This window comes from Balaenoptera borealis, assembly GCF_965194805.1.
Source record: "Balaenoptera borealis genome assembly, chromosome: 6".
Taxonomy (NCBI): Eukaryota; Metazoa; Chordata; class Mammalia; order Artiodactyla; family Balaenopteridae; genus Balaenoptera; species Balaenoptera borealis.
In genome coordinates, this window is record NC_138863.1 from 68,334,980 (window position 1) to 68,349,029 (window position 14,050).

General features: G+C 36.5%; 1 long non-coding RNA gene across 1 annotated transcript in view; it reads left to right on the forward strand.

The window, feature by feature from the left end:
- LOC309630302 overlaps nucleotides 1–14,050 on the forward strand; it is a 38,884-nt gene that overhangs the window by 10,089 nt on the left and 14,745 nt on the right. The gene's annotated exons all lie outside the window — the stretch shown is intronic.

Sequence of the window (14,050 nt, forward strand, 5' to 3'; positions counted from 1 at the left end):
GATTATAGATAAAAGATACTGTACTGTGTGTAATATTGTACTTCTTGGGTACTACAAGCCTGTGATATATTCACTAACTGGGATGTTTCAGTGTATATAATGAATTAAATGCATTGTGTCATCACATCACTTCACCTGTCCTGTTTGGTGTAACTTCTGATTGGAAGCAAGTCCAAGAAGAAAAAAGCTATTTGAGCCAACAGTTACCATACCCCAAGAAGCTTAAGGAAATGAGATAAAATAACCAACATGTTGGGGTCTGAGAGGATCAACAGAAAAAAAAAAAACAGGTTTCTGACATCTAGAAGAAGAAATGCCAAAATGTTTGTTAGAAATATTTGAAAAAAGAGAATAGACTTGCTTATCAATTACCAGAATCTAACAGCCAGAACTTAGATTTTTTTTAACAGTAAGTACAGGACAAATAAAAGAAAAGTAATACCTTGGCACATCAAGTGCTAAGTAATTGGAACCTATTATGGCAAACAATAGTACACACTAAAAATACAGATAGTCTGCACATAGTTTTGGTTAAATTCACAGCTAATAAGTCAATAATGGATTGTGACAGAAAATTAGGAGATATTAAAAAGCACATTTGGTGTTTGAAGAGCCCATCAAAGATGGCAGTTGTTCAGTGGGATATTCTTGGGGACATAGTTAGAGTCTGAATATTGAATTGGACTAAAGATCTGACTAAATATGGAAATTTGTATGCATCCACATACAAAGAGGAAAAAACCATGGGTCACCTTCAGTTAAAAGGCCAGCCATTTTGAAAACTGGTTAATAACCACTTATAGTGATGGTGGTTTTGGTACTACCATTGTTTCCAAATCAGTTCCACTTGTGGATAAGTATGTATAGAAAGTCTTTGGTATTAATAGCACAATTTGTTGATGTCTATGGTATAGCTTATGCAAAAATGGAATAACCCAGTAGTGTAGAGATATTAGATGGCAAAACCTCTCTCTTGGGGTTATTTTATCTTCTTTAACCTTTCCTGATTGGGTGTATTCTTCCTCCATTAGATAATGTCTGTCATTACTATTGCATATGCCCTAATATTCAATAAGCACATATTTCACAATGGTGGTACTACATTACTGACTCTTATTCACCTTGGTAAGAGCCCCAGGTCTACTTTTGGCCACTCATTCTGGCCATTCCCGTCTTTTATCAGATAGTGATAGTCTGAGCCTAATACTTGTTTTGTACTTGCCCTTTTCTGAACTTGTGTTGACAGGCCATTTCTTATTCGTCAAAGTCCCCTTGAAATAATTTCCTCTTTTTTCCTCCCTAACTGGGTTATTGGAAAATCTAATAAGTATGCTTTCTCTTCCATCATTCAGAGCATTGATAAACATTACTGGAATCAAGCTGATCCCAAAGGAACATCCTGCTGTATGCCTTATCTTCCTTTCTTCTGCTTCTCATGTAACTGCAACATTTCTCCCCTTGAGAAATTATCATTAATGGGCAGTTCAGCCTGACAATGGTTTACAAGATAAATTCAATCCCTTTAATTACCCTTCCCTAACACCAGTGTTCTTCAGTTTTTGACTTAGGTAGAAGCCATTAGGTTTATGAATGCTGTCTAAATAATTCTGTCCATTCCCCATGTAAACATAGAGATCTAGAACTTCTTAAGGAACCAAGGTCATCCTTAAGACATGAAATGTGACACAGAATTGATCAGATAGTTGTTTCTATTTGATAACTATGCAGCCTGAAGATATTAGGTTGCACCATGTTCATTTTACAGATGGAAGCTCAGCAGTTAATCAAGTCATTCTCCATTGGACATGCAACCAATCATGGTGAAACTGGGATCTTAAAGAAGTAGCCCATCGAAAGTTTGTGGTTTTGCCTTTGGATTACACAAAGTTTTCTAATAAATTAATTGGGCACTTGTTTTAGCTATACTTTTGAGATTCACCATGGCCATATAAAACAATTTGAAGGAAGTATTATGTGAGAGATAGCTTTAATGTTGGGTGTGATGTGATAAGGTAGAAGTTTAAATGTTAGTAAATGTAATAAAATCAAGGCATAGCCACAATTCCTATTTGATTCAGAAAGCACTGAATGTGTGCCTCTATGTTTACCTTGTAGTTGACATTCAGACTGGAGAGGTACTGAAAAACTCTGTTGAGTAACAAAGTTCCTTGACACAGCTAAAAAGCTGATATTTAAACCTGTGAACATTTTTGAGTTACAAAGCAAGGAGACCATCTTCAGCGTTTATTCTTTTATGATACTACTACATTAGAAGTGTTGAAAAGCTACACCACACTAATTTTAATAGCAGCAATATCAATTCAACCACCATATATTCCATGTGTCATTTTTAAAAAAATCACTAAGCCTCCAGACAAACAGGTGAACTGGTCAGTATCTCATACAAAGTCAGCCTGGTGTTCCAGTTGGGTGTCATTTTAAAAATGACAGTGGAATATGTCCTCCAAAGGAATCACATTCATCCATTTCTAAGCATGGTGGTATAGAAACTTCTAAATGGCAACTCTCAAATTGGGGGTCTAATTTTTTAATGGTAGCAATATGGCTGACTGCTCATTTTTTAAATTCTCAAATTACTTAAGTTAAACATTAAGTTTCCAAGCATTTGTTACATTCAGTATTATTTTGAAGGTTAAATGTTACAGAGTTGGCATGCTATAAATTAATAGAAAAAATATGAAAAGATAATGAATATAATTTGGACTACTGAATATCTTCAAGTTTATTTATTTAACAAACACGTATGTAAGTACTTTCAACGTGCCAGGCACGGTTCTAAGTGTCTTACAAAGGTTTATTTAATCCTCAAAGCAGCCCTATGATTGATGTATTGTTACTATCATTCTCATTTTACAGATGACAAAATTGAGGGACTAAAAGATTAAATAACTTGTCCAAGGTCATATTACTAATAAATGACAGAGCAGGGATTTGAACCATATAGTCTGGCTCCTAATTCTGTAATTTTAAGCACTAGTCAAGTCTATCAAATAAGAATGGAAGGTTTACAGCAGTTGATAAATCTCTTGTTTATAACATTACAATTGCTAAAAGTTTGTACTATGCAAAACATGATTCTGACACCATAAACAGCAGTACACCCACAACTTTATTCTCATGTTTTGTGGTACAAAAGATAATATTCTCATAAAATTTTATAATGATGGAGAGCTTTAAATTTGGGAGAAAAAAATCCAAATTAGAATAGTAGGATTTTTCCAATCAAGGAAATCATTTCGAATGTTAATGGCAAAAAGGTGAAACAAACACAATCACCTTTCAAAAAGTAGTGTTATCACAACAGACAAATAATTTTACAAAGATTAACAAACCTTAAGTCTCTTCCACTCTGGAATACCAAATACTGTGCTGTGTGCACAGGCAGGGGGTCAGTAAATATTTGTGACAAATAGTGATTTGTGCCAGCAGATCTTCCTTCCGTGGACATGCTTATATTTTTATCCCTAGAGGTAAATGCTCAGCTAAATTGTTTTCCTTACGATATGTCCAATAAGAACAGCTCACATATTTGGGTACACAGAGTGCATCATAGAATTTTTCTCGAAAACATGACTGTAACCTAAGCTGGCTGAAGGCAAAATTATCTTGTCCTTGGCCTCCCCTTCCTACTTCTTTTCCAAATCCACTATTAAAACTCATCTCAGGGATAAAAGGATAAACCCATTCACACTGAGATACATGTAAATAACTCTGAGAACTCTGGCATCACTCTGCCCCAGTTGTATTTAGATCATAACAGCAAATATAGGCATTAGCCAGTTGGGCTGGGGAAGTATCTGAAAGTAAATGTTTACAGCTCCTCCGAAATCATTTCATCTCTGTAGTCTTTTAACAAGACAAACTTTGTTCCTCTACATTTTACCTATGACTATTGTAAAGAGGGAGTACAATGGAGATCTCAGCTGATATAGAATCAGTAAACCCACTCCTAACAGGAGATGGACAAAAAGGCCACATCATTCTGAGCACTCCATTTCTTATGAAACTAAATGATGGTTGACAATGAAATTCAAGCTTCTGATTCTTATTAAGGCCGACTATTGAAACTTGATTAGGCCTATAATTACATACTGCTTGAATCAAGAATGTCAAATAATGGGGCAGGACCTCTACAGCTGAGGAATCAACTTACAACCTAGGTTCGTCCATGAACAACTTGCTCAGACAGCACTCAGTTATAAACTGTCCCAAGTTTAACCAGGTAAGAATTGTTGGGAAGACATTTTATGTCAAGTATCCAAAACTGGATTCTTTATTTCTGAAATTCTAGCTAATCCTGGGCACTCAAGAAAGACAGAAAGAGAGAGAAACAGACAGACAGAAAGAGAGAGAAACAGACAGACAGAGACTAGATACAGCCAAAATGGCCTGTAATTTGTGGCTAACAAGAAAGACCAAAATTATTAGAGTTTATCAAAATTTATTATATGTAAGTATACAAAACTAAACTGTTTAATTAAAATTGTTAAAATTTAATTTTTTGTTGCTGATCATTATATGGAAATAAGCAAGATACACTTTTTGTCCTTTGTTTTGATAGGAAATGAAATTTAATGTTCTACGTGTAAGGTGTAAGAATTATTTAAATGTATAGATTTTAAAAATACATTATTCTTCTATTTATTTCATAGAGGTTGAATAGAACCTAATTTAGGAAAATGTGAAACAGCATATGCTTACAATGTGTTATGCAATGTGCGTAAAAAAATCTGTACTTGTACTATGAGAAGTTTCCCTAATTCTTAGTTTAAGGAATTCCACAGAGGTTATCAGTTACATACACCCTAGATAGCTATAGCAGTATAGATACGGCTATAAAATAGTAGCAGATCTGGTCAAAGAGATCACAGTGTATGTCAGATGGCAATTTGAAACTGGCACATATTCAAGGGACATAAAGCATTCACATTACAAGGCAGCAAGTCTAGGCAGAAGCATCATAATCTTGAATATTTTTCAATCTGCCCTGTGAATTCTATGACCCATGCTTACCTCACTCCTTGGTTCCACTTCAGCCGAGTGGAACCAAGCTGACTTTGACTTAACTCCTTCCTGGCTGCATTAACTTTGAGTTTCTGGTGGTAGCTCTATTCAACTCAATCTTGGTCCCGATTTGGCTTCTCTTCCAGCTTAATCCTACAGTGTAGACCAATCTACCACTGCAGTTTCCAGCATCCTGGTTCTCTTTCTGGGATGACTGTCTGACTTTCAAAAGTTGTAGAAATATATTAAAAATTACTTCTGTCCTAGAGGTTAGATATTCTGTTCTTGGTTTTGCCAAAAACTAGCGGCATGACCCTGGTAAATTATCTGAGTTTTCTATTTCTTGGATTATTTGTTTTGAAATGTGATGGCTAGGATTATATGACTATTAAGAACTCTTATAGAAATTAATGATTTTATTTTGATATTACTTGGGTTAATGCCATTATTTTACCAATTCCGAGGGTTATGAACTAAAAGTTGACAAAGACGAAGTATATCAGAAGATGTAGTGCCAATGACAGTCAATATTTTAAGAAAATTTAGGATGGTTTAGACACTAACTAAAAGCCAACAAATACATATATATACACACGCATATATGCATATATACATATATAAATATAAACATAAGCTTCTCTGTATTTCCCTATAGCATAATTTTATCATATAATTTGCAACCCTTCCATTTTTTCAGGTTCTGCTAGAAGATCAGCTTGATTCAGTGAGATGTTAACATCATGCTATCTGCATTTTTTCAGCTTTTAATTCTCAAAACATCTACAAGTAAAATGATTGTTTTTGACATTATTTGACTTTCTTGATTCAAGTGGGGTGTAATTATACCCCTGATCAAGTTACTGTAGACAGCTTGAATCCGAAGAGAGATGCCACATATGGAAGCGTTACGGTTAATCACAAACAGATACAACTGGATTTTTCTTACCACATTTCGTATGCTTAAGGTGATATCTACTTTACATTAAGTACAATAAAAAGGCTGCACATAAACATATGCTCATATTTATGGTGTTTCAATTAAATTTGAAGGTAGGAAATGGGTGGAAAATTTTAAAAATTACTCCAAAATTTGCAGTGCTGTTTTATGAAGACTTTTAAATTGAAATATTTCATTGTAATAAAAGCGCATGTATTTATTTGCTGCTCAAACTCAAATTGATCATTCTTAACAGGACCACAAAGAGCTAAACTATCCAGTCAACTCAGTTTAAAACTGAGTTTTAAAACTCAGTTTAAAAACAACCTCAGACATGGGGAGGGGGAAGGGTAAGCTGGGACGAAGTGAGAGTGTGGCATAGACATATATACACTACCAAATGTAAAATAGATAGCTAGTGGGAAGCAGCCACATAGCACAGGGAGATCAGCTCGGTGCTTTGTGACCACCTAGAGGGGTGGGATAGGGAGGGTGGGAGGGAGACGCAAGAGGGAGGAGATATGGGCATATATGTATATGTATAGCTGATTCACTTTGTTATAAAGCAGAAACTAACACACCATTGTAAAGCAATTATACTCCAAAAAAGATGTTAAAAAAAAGAATAATAGTGAAAATAAAACCTACCATATTAAGCTTTAAAAAAATAATTAATTTAAAAATAAAACCTCAGAAAATTACAGAAGAAAAAAAAATTTAACTTGTTGATGCATGTAGATACTTGTATGATAATTCTTTTAATCCCTTTTACATTGGATGTAGTATAACTGCTATAGAGTATTTATCTCACAAGGTCAAGCTTCAGGGAAAGAGAAGCTATAAATTCTCATACATGTTATTGATTTATATTCTTATTTATTATAAACTATCTTCTGAGATTATTTTCACTCTGTCCTCAATCACAAAAATGAGGTCAATTTCTAAAAACAAAGTAAAATTAGTTTTAAAACAAGAATCAAAGAGACCAAATAGGGCTTCCCTGGTGGCGCAGTGGTTGGGAATCTGCCTGCCAATGCGGGGGACACGGGTTCGAGCCCTGGTCTGGGAGGATCCCACATGCCGCAGAGTAACTGGGCCCGTGAGCCACAGCTACTGAGCCTGCGCGTCTGGAGCCCGTGCTCCGCAACAAGAGAGGCTGCGATGGTGAGAGGCCCGCGCACCGCGATGAAGAGTGGCCCCCACTCGCCGCAACTGGAGAAAGCCCTCGCACAGAAACGAAGACCCAACACAGCCATAAATAAATAAATAAATAAATAAATAAATAAATAAATAAATAAATAAATAAAAATTTAAAAAAAGAAAAAAGAGAGACCAAATAGAATTATCACTGTGCTAAAAATTTCTTAGTGGAAGCAAATATCATATTCCTTCAACCTTGGCTGAAATGTGAAAAATTAATAAATCACTTAAGTGTTTCATAAACAGGAGGTCAAAATTTTAGTATTTTGAGATTCTTAATAGATAAGATACTACATAATAGATAATAGATAATAGATAAGTTACTATAAGTATGTTGTACAGAAGAGACCTATTAAGGGGATGGTTCAAAAGCAAATAAATGGCTTTCAAAAGAGGAAGCTTGGAGCCCCAAAATCTATTTTTCAAAGAATTAGCCTAATAAGTGAAAAACAACAGATTAAAAGTATAGGAAGTTTGCACTGGTGTCAGCAATACAAGTAGAAAAGCCCATTATATTCTGGCTAAAATTGTATGATTGCTGAGCAATAGAATTTTTTTATCTTAAAGACAATTTTAAAATTATTAATTTGCACACTTAGTTCTTAGGATTCAACCCTTTATCACCTACATCCCTGTTATAGGTTGAATTGTGTCCTCTAAAAAGTCCTAACCCCAGATGCCTGTGAATGTGACCATATATGGAAACATGGTCTTTGTAGATGTAATCAATTTAGAGTGTGGTCATTAGGGTAGGTCCTAATACAATACAACAGGTGTCTTTATAAGAAGAGGAAAATGCCATGTGAAGACAGAGACAAACATGGAGAGGGCCTTGTAACAACAGGCAGAAATTGGAGTGAGGTAGCTGTAAGACAAGGAATTCCAAGGATCGGTAGTCACCACCAGAAGTCAAGCAGAGGCAAAGAAGGATTCGATCCAGAGTCTCAGAGGGAGCATAGCCCTGCTGGCACCTTGTTTTCAGACTTCTAGCCTCCAGACTACAAGAGAATAAATACCTGTTGTTTTAAGACACCCAGTTTGTGGTACTTTGTTACAGCTAGAAACTAATACACTCCCTAACCAGCTTTCTTCATATTACCTTGGTTGTAAAGGAAAATGTGAACAGTATTAAATAAAGCATGATATGACAGTATCTTATCAGCCTCTCTGCACTCATGGGCGACAGCTTTCCATTCCAGTGTATGACTGAAGACAGCCTGAGCTTTAGATGCTATAAGATATAAAACCAGCACCAGCTTGGAGCATGACATCCTATTTTTTTAATTAATTTTTATTGGAGTATAGTTGCTTTACACTGTTGTGCTAGTTCCTGATGCACAGAAAAGTGAATCAGTTATACGTATACATATATGCACTCTTTTTTTAGATTTCCTTCCCATTTAGGTCACCACAGAGCATTGAGTAGAGTTCCCTGTGCTATACAGTAAGTTCTCATTAGTTATCTATTTTATACATAGTAGAGTATATATGTCAATCCCAATCTCCCAATTCATCTCATCCCCTCTTCCCCCCTTGGTAACCATAAGTTTATTCTCTATCTGTGACTTTGTTTCTGCTTTGCAATTACGTTCATCTGTACCATTTTTCCAGATTCCACATATAAGCAATATTATACGATATTTGTTTTTCTCTTTCTGACTTACTTCACTTTGTATGACAATCTCTAGGTCCATCTACGACTCCACAAATGGCACTATTTCATTCCTTTTTATGGCTGAGTAATATTACATTGTATATATATACCACATCTTCTTTATCCATTCCTCTCTTGATGGACATTTAGGTTGCTTCCATGTCCTATTATAAATAGTGCTGTAATGAACATCGGGGTGCATGCATCCTTTGGAATAACAGTTTTCTACAGAAATATGCCTAGGAGTGGGATTGCTGGGTCATATGGTAGCTAACCCTATTTTTAACTTATGGAAATACATTTTCTTCCTGAAAGGCTCATTAAGAATTTACACAAAGAGGAGGAGCCAAAATGGCGGAGTAGAAGGACGTGCTCTCACTCCCTCTTGTGAGAACACCAGAATCACAACTAGCTGCTGGACAATCATCAACAGGAAGACATTGGAACTCACCAAAAAAGATACCCCACATCCAAAGACAAAGGAGAAGCCACAATGAGACGGTAGGAGGGGCGCAATCACAGTAAAATCAAATCCCATAACTGGTGAGTGGGTGACTCACAGACTGGTGCACACTTATACCAAAGAAGTCCACCCACTGGAGTGAAGGTTCTGAGCCCCACGTCAGGCTTTCCAACCTAGGGGTCCGGCAATGGGAGGAGAAATTCCAAAAGAATCAGACTTTGAAGCCTAGTGGGAATTGATTGCAGGACTTCGACAGGACTGGGGGAAACAGAGACCCCACTCTTGGAGGGCACACACAAAGTAGTGTGCACATCAGGACCCAGGGGAAGGAGCAGTGACCCCAGGGGAGACTGAACCAGACCTACCTGCTAGTGTTGGAAGTTCTCCAGCAGAGGCGGGGCATAGCTCTGTTTCACTGTAGGGACAAGGACACTGGCAACAGAAGTTCTGGGAAGTACTCCTTGGTGTGAGCCCTCCCAAAGTCTGTCATTAGCCCCACCAAAGAGCCCAGGTAGGCTCCAGTGTGGGGTTGCCTCAGGCAAAACAACAAACAGGGAGGGAACACAGCCCCACCCATCAACAGTCAAGAGGATTAAAGTTTTACTGAGCTCTGCCCACCAGAGCAACAGTCAGCTCTACCCACCACCAGAGCCTCCCATCAAGCCTCTTAGGTAGCCTCAACCACCAGAGGGCAGACTGCAGAAGCAAGAAAAACTACAATCCTGCAGCCTGTGGAACAAAAACCACATTCGCAGAAAGATAGACAAGATGAAAAGGCAGAGGGCTATATACCAGATGAAGGAACAAGAAAAAACCCCAGAAAAACAACTAAATGAAGTGGAGATAGGCAACCTTCCAGAAAAAGAATTCAGAATAATGATAGTGAAGATGATCCAGGAACTCGGAATAAGAATGGAGGCAAAGATCGAGACGATGCAAGAAATGTTTAACAAAGACCTAGAAGAATTAAAGAACAAACAAACAGAGATGAACAATACAATAACTGAAATGAAAACTACACTAGAAGGAATCAATAGCAGAATAACTGAGGCAGAAGAACGGATAAGTGATCTGGAAGACAGAATGGTAGAATTCACTGCTGCGGAACAGAATAAAGAAAAAAGAATGAAAAGAAATGAAGACAGCCTAAGAGACCTCTGGGACAACATTAAATGCAACAACATTCACATTATAGGGGTCCCAGAAGGAGAAGAGAGAGAGAAAGGACCAGAGAAAATATTTGAAGAGATTATAGTCAAAAACTTCCCTAACATGGGAAAGGAAATACCCACCCAAGTCCAGGAAGCGCAGACAGTCCCATACAGGATAAACCCCAGGAGAAACACGCCGAGACACATAGTAATCAAATTGGCAAAAATTAAAGACAAAGAAAAATTATTGAAAGCAGCAAGGGAAAAACGACAAATAACATACAAGGGAACTCCCATAAGGTTAACAGCTGATTTCTCAGCAGAAACTCTGCAAGCCAGAAGGGAGTGGCATGATATACTTAAAGTGATGAAAGGGAAGAACCTACAACCAAGATTACTCTACCCAGCAAGGATCTCATTCAGATTCGATGGAGAAATCAAAAGCTTTACAGACAAGCAAAAGCTAAGAGGATTCAGCACCACCAAACCAGCTCTACAACAAATGCTAAAGGAACTTCTCTAAGTGGGAAACACAAGAGAAGAAAAGGACCTACAAAAACAAACCCAAAACAATTAAGAAAATGGTCATAGGAATATACATATCAATAATTAACTTAAACGTGAATGGATTAAATGCTCCAACCAAAAGACACAGGCTTGCTGAATGGATACAAAAACAAGACCCATATATATGCTGTCTACAAGAGACCCATTTCAGACCTACGGACACATACAGACTGAAAGTGAGGGGATGGAAAAAGATATTCCATGCAAATGGAAATCAAAAGAAAGCTGGAGTAACTATACTCATATCAGATAAAATAGACTTTAAAATAAAGAATGTTACAAGAGACAAGGAAGGACACTACATAATGATCAAGGGATCAATCCAAGAAGAAGATATAACAATTATAAATATATATGCACCCAACATAGGAGCACCTCAATACATAAGGCAACTGCTAACAGGTATAAAAGAGGAAGTCGATAGTAACACAATAATAGTGGGGGACTTTAACACCTCACTTATACCAATGGATAGATCATCCAAAATGAAAATAAATAAGGAAACAGAAGCTTTAAATGACACAATAGACCAGATAGATTTAATTGATATTTATAGGACATTCCATCCAAAAACAGCAGATTACACTTTCTTCTCAAGTGCGCACGGAACACTCTCCAGGATAGATCACATCTTGGGTCACAAATCAAGCCTCAGTAAATTTAAGAAAATTGAAATTATATCAAGCATCTTTTCTGACCACAACACTATGAGATTAGAAATGAATTACAGGGAAAAAAACGTAAAAAACACAAATACATGGAGGCTAAACAATACGTTACTAAATAACCAAGAGATCACTGAAGAAAACAAAGAGGAAATCAAAAAATAGCTAGAGACAAATGACAATGAAAACACGACGATCCAAAACCTATGGGATGCAGCAAAAGCAGTTCTAAGAGGGAAGTTTATAGCTATACAAGTCTACCTCAAGAAACAAGAAAAATCTCAAGTAAACAATTTAACCTTACACCTAAAGGAACTAGAGAAAGAAGAAAAAACAAAACCCAAAGTTAGCAGAAGGAAAGAAATCATAAAGATCAGAGCAGAAATAAATGAAATAGAAACAAAGAAAACAATAGCAAAGATCAATAAAACTAAAAGCTGGTTCTTTGAGAAGATAAACAAAATTGATAAGCCATTAGCCAGATTCATCAAGAAAAAGAGGGAGAGGACTCAAATCAATAAAATTAGAAATGAACAAGGAGAAGTTACAACAGACACCGCAGAAATACAGAGCATCCTAAGAGACTACTACAAGCAACTCTATGCCAATAAAATGGACAACCTGGAAGAAATGGACAAATTCTTAGAAAGGTATAACCTTCCAAGACTGAACCAGGAGGAAACAGAAAATATGAACAGGCCAATCACAAGTAATGAAATGGAAACTGTGATTAAAAATCTTCCAACAAACGAAAGTCCAGGACCAGATGGCTTCTCAGGTGAATTCTATGAAACATTTAGAGAAGAGCTAACACTCATCCTTCTCAAACTCTTCCAAAAAATTGCAGAGGAAAGAACACTCCGAAACTCATTCTATGAGGCCACCATTACCCTGATACCAAAACCAGAGAAATATACTACAAAAAAAGAAAATTACAGACCAATCTGATGAATTGGTCACTGATGAATATAGATGCAAAAATCCACAACAAAATACTAGCAAACAGAATCAAACAACACATTAAAAGGATCATACACCACGATCAAGTGGGATTTATCCCAGGGATGCAAGGATTCTTCTATATATGCAAATCAATCAATGTGATACACCATATTAACAAATTGAAGAATAAAAACCATGTGATCATCTCAATAGATGCAGAAAAAGCTTTTGACAAAATTCAACACACATTTATGATAATAACCCTCCAGAAAGTGGGCATAGAGGGAACCTACCTCAACATAATAAAGGCCATATACGACAAACCCACAGCAAACATCATTTTCAATGGTGAAAAACTGAAAGCATTTCCTCTAAGATCAGGAACGAGACAAGGATGTCCACTCTCACCACTATTATTCAACATAGTTTTGGAAGTCCTAGCCATGGCAATCAGAGAAGAAAAAGAAATAAAAGGAATACAAATTGGAAAAGAAGAAGTAAAACTGTCACTGCTTGCAGATGACATGATACTATACATAGAGAATCCTAAAACTGCCACCAGAAAACTACTAGAGCTAATCAATGAATTTGGTAAAGTTGCAGGATACAAAATTAATGCACAGAAATCTCTTGCATTCCTATACACTAATGATGAAAAATCTGAAAGAGAAATTATGGAAACACTCCCATTTACCACTGCAACAAAAAGAATAAAATACCTAGGAACAAACCTACCTAGGGAGACAGAAGACCTGTATGCAGAAAACTATAAGACACTGATGAAAATATTAAAAATGATACCAACAGATGGAGAGATATACCACGTTCTTGGATTGGAAGAATCAATATTGTGAAAATGACTATACTACCCAAAGCAATCTACAGATTCAATGCAATCCCTATCAAATTATCAATGGCATTTTTTATGGAACTAGAACAAATCATCTTAAAATTTGTATGGAGACACAAAAGACCCCGAATAGCCAAAGCAGTCTTGAGGGAAAAAAACGGAGGTGGAGGAATCAGACTCCCTGACTTCAGACTATACTACAAAGCTACAGTAATCAAAGACAATATGGTACTGGCACAAAAACAGAAACATAGATCAATGGAACAAGATAGAAAGCCCAGAGATAAACCCACGCACCTATGGTCAACTAATCTATGACAAAGGAGGCAAAGATATACAGTGGAGAAAAGACAGCCTCTTCAATAAGTGGTGCTGGGAAAACTGGACAGCTACATGTAAAAGAATGAAATTAGAACACTCCCTAACACCATACACAAAAATAAACTCAAAATGGATTAGAGACCTAAATGTAAGACCAGACACTATAAAACTCTTAGAGGAAAACATAGGAAGAACACTCTTTGACATAAATCACAGCAAGATATTTTTTGATCCACCTCCTGGAGCAATGGAAATAAAAAGAAAAATAAACAAAT